Source organism: Hydra vulgaris, chromosome 07 (assembly GCF_038396675.1).
Source record: "Hydra vulgaris chromosome 07, alternate assembly HydraT2T_AEP".
In the NCBI taxonomy this organism is placed as follows: Eukaryota; Metazoa; Cnidaria; class Hydrozoa; order Anthoathecata; family Hydridae; genus Hydra; species Hydra vulgaris.
This window is the reverse complement of record NC_088926.1, coordinates 27,760,296-27,771,718: the sequence shown is the minus strand read 5'-3', so window position 1 is coordinate 27,771,718 and position 11,423 is coordinate 27,760,296. Positions and strand designations below refer to the sequence as shown.

At 25.8% G+C, this 11,423-nt stretch overlaps 1 long non-coding RNA gene across 1 annotated transcript; it reads right to left on the bottom strand.

Annotated features, from left to right (window-relative positions):
- Positions 1-7,265: 7,265 nt before the first annotated feature.
- On the bottom strand, positions 7,266-8,067 carry LOC136082385 (uncharacterized). The gene is made up of 2 exons (XR_010639653.1): positions 7,950-8,067; positions 7,266-7,548 (listed from the first exon to the last, which is right to left on the bottom strand). It is a non-coding gene; the product is annotated as an uncharacterized LOC136082385 (long non-coding RNA).
- Between the last annotated feature and the right edge of the window lie 3,356 nt (positions 8,068-11,423).

The following is an 11,423-nucleotide window of genomic DNA, read 5'->3' as shown; positions in this document are numbered from 1 at the left end:
ATGCAACATGGGTACCACTAATATAAAATTATTGTGTGATTTATTGGAGAAAAACATTGTTTGTGTACCACAAAAAAAAAATGGTTTTCTCCTATAAATACCCAAATAATTTTATATATATTATATAATAAATTTATTTAATATAAACTTGTAATAGTTAAATAGAGTTAATAGATTGACTATGAGTCAGTTTAAAATAGAGTTAGAAATATTAAATTCAATATAAAATAAAAATGAAAAAAGTGATGATACTCGCTTTATTTAAAAAATGTTATTAGTACTTGTCACTTAAATTAAATAAATAAAAAATCTAACATCCATAAGACTAAGGGACGTAGAGTCCGCTAAAGTTTTGCGACAATATATAAAAACAAACAATAATACGGTTACCGAATAAAACGGCCTAATTCTGAGGGATGTTAAAGTCTGCTAACCGTTTATTACAAATAATATATATATATATATATATAATATATATATATATATATATATATATATATATATATATATATATATATATATATATATATTTGAATATATATATTTGAATATATATATATATATATATATATATATATATATATATATATATATATATATATATATATATATATATATATATATATATGGATATATATATATATATGGATATATATATATATATATAAATATATGTATATATATATATATATATATATATATATATATATATATATATATATATAGATATATATATATATATATATATATTATTTATTTTCTTTGAAATAATGTTTAATGTTTGGAGTAGTTTTTTGAATTTTTTAAAAAAGTCCAGTTGAACAAATCGACAAGCTGTTTCATGGTGTAGTTTCAAACCACACACAAACGATAACTTCTGCCCTGCTCTATTACTTTGTCTACTACTACTACTACTACTACTACTACTACTACTACTACTACTACTACTACTACTACTACTACTACTACTACTACTACTACTACTACTACTACTACTACTACTACTACTACTACTATGAAAATAACTAGCTTGTCTAGTGTTGTGTTGATGTAACTCACAATCTTTTAAATAGAACTGTTTAAAAATATCATTTTAAGTTGATGTAACATTGTGAATTGAACATAGTGATTTAAAAATTATTTAATTTTTTTCACTGATTCAACCAAGCAATTTTAACATTTCTGTTTTATGAGTTGACCAATCACATTTTAATATGATTCTCATTGCTTAGTTTTGTAGTTTTTCTAAGATGTTTTAGTTATTATTGTTTTTATCAAGAAAAATAGAAGCACAATATTCATAGTGGGGAGCAATTATAGTTAGAAAGATTATCTTTTTAGTCCATTGAGTTAAATATTTGCTTATTCTACCAAGATATCCAGTTTTACTTGCAATTTTATTGGAGATATGTTTTATATGTTCAGTAAAGATAGGTTGGTAATCAATAATAATCCCTAAATATTTCTTGCAATCACTAAACTCAATGACTACATAAATTATAGCTATGTACAAATTGCTAAATATGATACCAAGTCTAGATAATTAAAATAAACAACTTAGTATCTTATTTAGCAATTTGTACATAGCTATTCAATAATAGTTATATCTCAATTAGCAAGAGATATAAAAATTTGCTTTATTAGGAGATCTACCTTTAGCATCACTAAATATCAAAAAATGGTATTTAAGAATAATACAGTTTTTCAATTTTTCAGATGAGATCTGCAACTTAATGTGAGTCTAAATACTTGAACTAACAAGTATTTAGAAACCAAATTAATAGGTATTTACTCAAGTTTCCCTGGAAATAAGTTTTAGTTTATTTTAATGAGGCTAATACATTTTAACAGAGGCAACAAATGTTATTTTTAATGTAAAATAATGCTTATAAATATTAAGCATGTTATTTTATAACTATTGTAAAGGAAAGTTGTTATGTTTTGAAAATTGAAAACTAATATGTTAAAATCCTTTTTTTTTTTTTAGTGATTTGGAGCTAAGCAACCTTACATTGTACTTTTAGATATGATTTTAATAGTTAAACCTCTGTCAGATGTTTATCTTTTAAATCATAAACTAACTGGTCATTTATAAAAACCTACAAGTTAAAAGAGACAGATTTACGAAATCAATAACATTTTAAGGTAATACTTATTTTTATTTTAAAATGTTTCTGAATTAACATCTTATAAAGTCTTCATTAAAAAGTTATTGAAATCTTAAAAAAATGGATGCAATTTTCTCTACTGTTACTAAAAGTTATTGAAACATTACTAGATTTTTATAATTCAAATAGTTTTATTATGTTAACTGAATGTTGAAACATATTTCGAAAAAAAAAAGATAATTACTTTTAATTTATTTTTTATAACCATACCGTTAGATAGTACTATTAAATTTAGTTATTGTTAGAATAGTATTGTAATACTGCGCTGTGATAATCATTATAGTTGGAGATAATAATGTATGATGAAGAGGATTAACATAAAATATAAGCCATTTTATATGGTTTTGACTGCTTTTTAAAGCTTCTGTTTAAATAAATCATAATTCAGCTTAATAGAAAAATCAAAGTTTGATAATACTATTTTGTTTGCGAGATAAGAACCTTGCTAATTGATAAGTAACTAGTTTATCATTTTAAAGAAAAAAAGGCATAAAGGTTGTATTTGATCCAACAAAATATATTTTTAGGTTTGAAACTTTAAAGATTTAAACAAACAAGGTGAAAAATTTTCTTTACATTTAAACATTAGGCATAAAATATTAAAACATGATACATTAAAAATGTACATTTTTTAAAGAAGCTATTTTTTTTTCAAATAATCTAAGGGCCTATTCCTACTTAGATCTTGTTTATCGTTTGATTCATCATTCAGCAAAGTCTTATTTGTTTACTATATCTTCCCTTCATTCTCTAAAAACTTTTATTTGTCTAGTTTTTTTCCCCGCACTTTAACTATTTGAAACTCTCTCCCATCTTCATGTTTTCCTTTCTCATACAACCTACAACTTTTCAAGTCTTCTGTTAACCGTTTCCATGTTCTATAACTGTATTCTTTTTTGCTCTAGTAACTCCCAAATTAATAGTATTTGCTTGCAGCCTTGTTAGGAGTGAATCAGAAAAAAATTAAAAAAAAAAACAAACGGAAAATTGCTATTGCTATCACCTTTAGCATCTCTAAATATTCAATTAAAAATAATATAACTTTTTAAATCTCTATAAAACTTTTTTTAACATCATCACTTCCAACAAGGCTGCAAGCAACCACTATTAGAGTTGGAAGTTATGGGAAAAAAAGCAAAAAAAAAAAACTTTAGATGAAGTTTATAGAGCAAGATAATAATTAACAGATGACGTAAAAGATTGCAAATTATATGAATCAGGAAAACAAGATGAAGAGCAAATTGAATGATGATTTGATAAAGTCACAGTAAAAGGATGAGACTTAATTGAATGACGAGTAACACGAGAATGAATTTTAGTAGATGGCAAAAGAGACGCTAGCTCTTTAGAGCAGTGCCTATTATAGTATTTATAGAAAATAGATAGAGACAACATTATGACTATGTAATAATGGTTGAAGATAGGCTGCAAGAGCAGGTCCAACTATGTTTACAATGCGTTTTTGCACCTTGTCTAAAAGAAAAAGGACGTCATTGGAAGGTCTGCCCCAGATATGGCAACATTATTCCAAACAAGGATAGATTTTGCAATTGATATGAGATATGGTTTCCAAGAAAGATTGGAAATAATAGTTAATCCTACAAAATAAAGGGTAGATAAAGTTAATCCTACAAGATAGAGGGTAGATGACTTATCAAGTACATTACGGCTCATAAATATAAGATCTAGATGATTGTGATAATGATTAGCTGAAATAAATTTGAGTTTTATCTGAGTTAAGGTTTACCAGCCACTGAGTGCCCCATGATGTAGCAGAAGTAAGATCTACTTCAAGGTCAAGCAATCAGAGAGTATTGGCTTCTTATCAAGAAGACAACAATCTCAAGACAAGAATACAAGAACTAATATTTTTATGCCCTTTATAACTTGCTTTAAGTTAGTAATCATTTCAAATATCTACAAAGGCAAAAGGTGTTTGCTCAAATTTTTCAAAAAATTAGTTTTAGCTTATTTCACAGACGTTTTTATAGAAATTTTTGTTTATTTTATAAATCAATGCTCATAAATTTTAAAAGAGTTAACCAAAAAGGTATTTTACAGTACTACAAGATATTTTAACCCATTCTTGTAAATCAACATGACAGCTTTTTTGTAAAACTATTTTGTATTTTTTTAAAATTCTTTTCAATTAAAAAGGCTAGAAAAAAGTTTTTGTTTATTTTTTTCTGGGAAAGCACTGACAACATCCTTTGCTATTTACTTGTTACAGTTGAAAGTTCTTTTTTGTGATGGAATAAAAATACTTATTTATTTGCCAAATCAAACAAAATTAAAAAAATGCCAATACAAACAAAAAATGATTACAGTCAGCAGAAAAACTGTTTGCCTATTGTACAAAGAAGAAATGTTTAGAAGAAGCAACTACATTTCAAATTTAAAGAATCAACAAATCTATATCACTTTATCTGCTCTGAATTTAGCCTGGAGGTAAATTCAGAACAGATATAATCAGGGACAAGATGTGACTAATCTAGATCTAAATAAATTTTGTAAAAATAAAAATTAGGTCTAAAACTCATGGGCAGCCTTATGGCTATTGTAATCTCATTGAAAGATTAACATTAGATTAAGCAATGTCTGTCTCCTTCAAAGCAAAAATCTCCTGACTAACCAAATAAGCAAAATCAGTGATCTTAAAGCACAGATCCTTTTAGCAGCTTCGCAAAATCTTGTTGAAAGCCATGCAATTTTCTGTATAATATTGCTTTTAGCTTAAACCAAAATTGAATTACCATGTGACTTGTTACATAAAAATTGAAAATTTTATTAATAATAAATGTGGTGTTAAATCTAAGAAGCTTCACAAATGTGGATCACTTAAAATATTTGATGTTTTCATAGCAATAGTCAAAATCTGGGGATTACAAAAAAACAAAACATTTTAGCGTTGTTGTTTATGAATCCATCATCTCTTTATTATTATATGCACATTTTGAATGTGATACCACCCATAAAAGCTTTCTTTCTTCTGGAAATTTCCAGAATAATGCTTTATGCATTAAATATCATACAAAGTGAAAAAATGAAATATTAGTCCAATTTTGTGCCAAAAATTAACTGTATATTTGTGAAAAATTGATTTCCTAGTAGTAATTATCTAAGCATTTCATAGATACTGTGTGAAATTTAAAGTTTATGAATATTGAAATAATATATTTTGTATATTTGTCAATGTTGCTGTGTTGGCATTTACAAGCCTTTACTTAAAATTAGCCGATATAGAGTTATCCAGAGGACTAAGGACTGATGACCTAGGTTTGCAGATTTCTTTTGACAAGAAATTTATGTTCTTGTCAAAAGAAATCTGCAAAATTATGTTTTTCATTATGTAGAACAATACAGTTTTTTTACCAGTAAAACATGACAATGAGCTCCTGGGTCATCCCTCTCATGATCCTGATTAGGTATGTCTGTTGTGGGGTTTGATGTTAGTGATAAGTTTTTTTTGTTGCAACTGAAGGGTTTCTTTTATATCCTGGATCTTTAAACATTTTTTTTTGTTGAAAGATATACTCTTAACACAGCTAATATTTTTAATTTCTGGTATTGCTAAATCTGTTTGAATAGATGCAACCACCTCTTGTCTTTTGGCCTTTACTGAAAAATATGTTTAAATATTTTCAATTTATGGAATGGGAAACAAAGCACTAAATATTTTGCAAAAAAAATTAAATATTAGTTAAAATTTGCCAAACCTAAAGGCGATTAATGCCAAGTATAAAATTTTCAATCTCACATGAGCTTAAAAAGGATCTCACTTCTGCTACAGCATAGGGCTCACAGTGGCTGGTGAACTTCAATATAGATAAAATTCGATTTTAAATCAGCCAATTGTTAACGCAATAATTTAGATCTTCCTATATTTATGAACAGTGATGTACTCGATGAGTCATCCACTCTTCATCTTCAAGGATTAACTCTTACTTTCGATCTTTCTTGGAAACCATATATCAAATCTGTTGCAAAATTAGCATCTGCTAAGGTTTCATCTCTTTATCGAGCTCGACACTTTCTTACTTTGGATTCTATTCTCTATCTCTATAAATCTGGCCTTGTATGGAATACTGTTGCCATATCTGGGGCGGATCTTCTAATGATGCCCTTTCTCTTTTAGACAAGGTGCAAAAACACATTGTAAACATAGTTAGACCTGCTCTTGCAAAGCAGGTTCAACTAAGAGCTAGCGTCTCTTGTGCTATCTACTAAAATTCATTCTCGCGTTACTCGTCATTTAATTAAGTCTTTTTCTGTGACTGTTCCTAAGTACTCCAAAAACACTTATTCGTCTAGTTTTTTTCCTCTAACATCAGTTCCTTAGAATTTGCTTCCTTCATCTTGCTTCCCTGATTCATATAACTTGCAATCCTTTAAGTCATCTGTCAATCGTTATCTTGCTCTACAATCTTCATCTTTTCTCTTCCAGTAACGTCCAACTTTAATTAGTGGTTGCTTGCAGCCTTATTGGAAGCAAAGATGTTAACAAAGAAAAAAAACAAAAAAAAAAACATGGTATATACCCAAGCGATAAAATTGTATTGTGCTGAAAAATACACACAAAAAAAAAAAAAAAAACTAATTGCTTTTCTCTTACCATAGAATGAAAAGGGAATGGGTTTGAGTTAAATATCATCAGGATTATTTTCTTTTACTCTTAGCTAAAAATTTTATTCTTGCATATTTTGTTATGGAAACCAATTTTAAATGTTAACAATAAACAAAATTATTTTTACCTTAGAATTTGGTTTTCTTTCCTAAACTATTAGTAAATGATCAATAGAGTAAATTTCAAATCATGAAAATTACTAAATTAAAACCATTTTGCAACAGTATCCAATAAACTGTTTCTCAACGGTATCCACACTTTAATGAAATAATGTTGTTAAATATAAAGAGATATTAGACAGATATAGACAACAGAAAAAAGTTATAAAGGTTTCGTTGATTAAAAAAAATTTACAATTTTGTTTTTATAGTTTTATTATTAACTAATCAGTAGCTGTAACTTTTTCTTAATCTGGTCAACGAATCTTCTTTATGCAAAGGAGAGTTTGCAATTAAAACAAATATTACAATATATACATTCTCATTAGGTTCTTCACATTTAGAAGAGTATCATATAGATTTGCATTATACTGAAAAAATTATTTACGTAAAAAACTCAACATGCTTCAGTTACTCTGTAACAAACACATAACGTTCAGATAGAATGTCTTTAAATATATGTGGCTATGAAAATAACCGTTTTTTCGAGGGATTGCATTGTCTGTCATACTTTATTATTTCATTTGAGAAAGATTTTCGTGATTTTGCAGTTTTTTAAGGTTTCAATGAAGAATTAAGATTAGTGTATGACTGAAGTCTAAAATAAAACAGATATTAATAATTATGAAAACAATAATTAAATACATTTAAATTTATAAAGGAAGGCTTCTAACAGGGCGACAATACCTGTCACGCTGCCTGGAACAGTAACCCTGTTTGGCGCCCCTATTCATAAAAAATTTTTTATTAGCTCTAGTTTCTGAGATATTTAATAGCAAGTAGTTATTGTAACACAAAAAATTTCTGTTCTGGAAAATATTTAGAAGGAATAAAAAATTGAGATCTACAGGTTTTTAATAAATTATAAATTTTTGTGGCTGGGTAAACTAACCTTTCATTTTGATTTTCCTTGACTTATATATAAGGCTAATTGCATTAGCTATTAATAATTAATCAGCAGCTATTAACAATTTATATAACAAATTATTAGTTTCTTACCAAGTTGTATCAATCTTGACATTTCCAATATTTATCTTTGTTTTCAAAAGAAATATCGTTAATTTTTTCGCATTCCTTATGAAACCAATGGTTACAAGAAGAACATTGAGCCATTTGCCTACAAATAAGAATGAGCCTTTTTAATAAGCTTTCATTTTTCATTGTGTATTTATTGTTTAGTTTTAATTTGAAAACAAAAGCACCTTGTACAATTTTTTTAACTGGTATGCTTATGCTGGCCTCTCTCATTCCCATGCACTCAATATTTCTGATATACACATCCATACATACATACATATATATATATATATATATATATATATATATATATATATATATATATATATATATATATATATATATATACATATATTTATATATATATATATAAATTTATATATATACATACATATATATACATATATATAAATATACATATATATATATATACATATAAATATATATATATATATATATACATATATATATATATATATATATATATATATATACATATATATATATATATATATATATATATATATATATATATATATATATATATATATATATATATATATACACACATATATATATATATATATATATGTATATATATATATATATATATATATATATATATATATATATATATATATATATATATATATATATATATATATATATATATATATATATATGTATATATATATATATTAGGGCCTTGCAAATCGATTTGCGAATCAAGTGTCGTTTCGATTCGAAAAAAAAAATTCAGGTTTTTCAAATCACTATTTATTTTATGAATGTTATTATTTTTTCAGATATCCAACTCTTTAGATGCTATCAAATTGTTTTTATTTATCTCACCCAGAGTAAAGTAATTGTAATACTGCTTTCAAATAACCTCTAAAATCTATTCTGGGAAAAGAAAAAAAAAAATTTAAACATATTTTTTTTCTCAATATAAACGGATATTTTTTTCTTAAAAGATATTGAAATTTGGATTTCCTCGTGTTTCTGATTTGATTCATAATTTAATTCGATTTGTAAGTCAAGACTCGCGTTGATTCGAAACTAAAAATGCCGATTCACAGGGCCTTAATCTCTCTCTCTCTCTTTCTCACTCTCTCTCTCTTCCTCTCTATCTCTCTCTCTCTATATATATATATATATATATATATATATATATATATATATATATATATATATATATATATATATATATATATATATATATATATATATATATATATATATTAGGGTGAAGCGATTTTCATAGCAAAAAAAAAAAGAGTTTAAAAACCAATATTACTGAGACACGAATCAATGTCTATTAATTATAAGATAAAAGTAAAAAAATATTTTTTGATTTTGATGAGATCTTGAGGGTCCTCTTTGGAATTTAAATTCTTGACAGGTCCTAATATTTTTGAATTTTTTTTTTTCTAAACCATATCAACCTTGGACTCAAAAAAAGCAGAAAAAAATGCTTGTTTCATAAATAATAATTTTATTAAAAAAATTTTTTAGTGAAAAAAATACTTGCAAAAATATACCTTAAAACCCCTGTTTTGTTGAGGAGAGGGGTTTTTAATGAAAAAAACAACTCTACTTTTTTAATTTTAATTTTTTAATAAAAACAAATATTATTTTCAAAATCAGCATATTATTTTGCTTCTTTTAAGTATCAAGTTGATATAGTTTAGAAAAAAAAAATTTAAACAATATTAGAACCAATCAAAAATTTAGAATCCAAAGAGGAATCTCAAGAACTCATCTAAACTAAAAAAAAAAGAGTAAGGTTCTTTTTTCACCAAAAGAAATTTCATAAATTTTCAAAATCACTCCACCCTAATATATATATATATATATATATATATATATATATATATATATATATATATATATATATATATATATATATATATATATATATATATATATATATATATAGTTACAGAGGTGTATACTGGATTTTCAGATGTATCAGCTTTGACACTTACAAGCATTGTGATAACTCTAAACTTTTGTATATCCATGCTTGAATGAATATACAAAATGAATGTTTTGCAAAGAATTTTTGTGGTGATTGGAACTTGGAAACAAAAACATAAATATAAATTTATATACTTATTATATGCATTATATTTATATAGAATATATTTATAAAGAATTTATATATAGAATATATTTATATATATAGAATTTATATATATAGAATATATTTATATAGAATATAAATTTAGATAAAAATAGTAAAGAAAATATTTTACTGACTCATTGCTCAAACATTGAGGGCAAGGTGGGTCCAAAAATTAGGGGTTTTTTGTTACCAAGCTCCAATCACCACAATTCTTTGCAAAACATTCTTATTTGACATAAGCATGAACATACTAAAGTTTAAAGTTTGCACAATAAGTGCCAAAACTCAAACATCTAAAAATCCAGTGTACACCTCTGAGTTAAGTAAATTACACAAACCCAGAGCCACAACCAAAACAGTCAGGCATTATATGGAAACTCCATAACAAACATAAAAAATGTAATACAAAACCTTCCACATATTGTTCTATCTGATGGAATCTAAATCATCCTGCAAGAACAGTACAGTTTTAATTTAAATTCCTTTGGAGAGCATCTACAGCTTGCATTATTTGTAAGTGGAAAAGGAGTTTTTAAATTATTTATTAAACAGGAAAGGGCATGATTTCTTAACTTTCTTTGATCAAACCAAGTATCTTCTATCGGATACCTGTTTTGTGATAAAATAAATTCAATAAACGCTATTGAAAACAAACCACAATCAATACCACATTCTTGTTGCTGTACTGAGAGCACTTTTACAGTTATCTCATCTTTTTTGTACTTTAAAAGGGTACATATTTGTTTTTGTGTTTCAAGGCTTAAACCTCCATGAAAGTTACTATCAAGCACATTTATTTCACCATATGTACAACCTTATGTACTGATGGCAAGCCAATGGTAATCCCCATTATATATAATTTGTACAAATGGTAAAGAACCAAGAACATCAAACTTTATTAATTGTCCCAATATGGGATCTTGAAGTCCATTTGCATATGGGTTAGCTTTCTTTAACATATCTTGGAAACATTTGATAACTGTATCAGATAACATTCGATTTTTTGAAATGTCTTCAAAATCTTCTTGTGAAAGCAAAGAATAATTTCTTTCAAATAAAAGTGATTTTCCTAAATAATCATTTGTTAGAGAATTTGTTTGAAATGTTTCTGCACCAGTTATTTGATCTTCAGTGATAATTGATTCCTGTACTGGTGCTTCATGAGAGTTACTTTCAATTTTTATTACAGAGGCTACCATTAACTTATCTTTTTTTTCACCCACACGATTTGAATACAATTTTTTTTTAACAACAGGTAAATCAACTATATTTTTTTGTTTTTTGTGTACATAATCATGCATACCATAACCTGAACTTAATGGTAGACC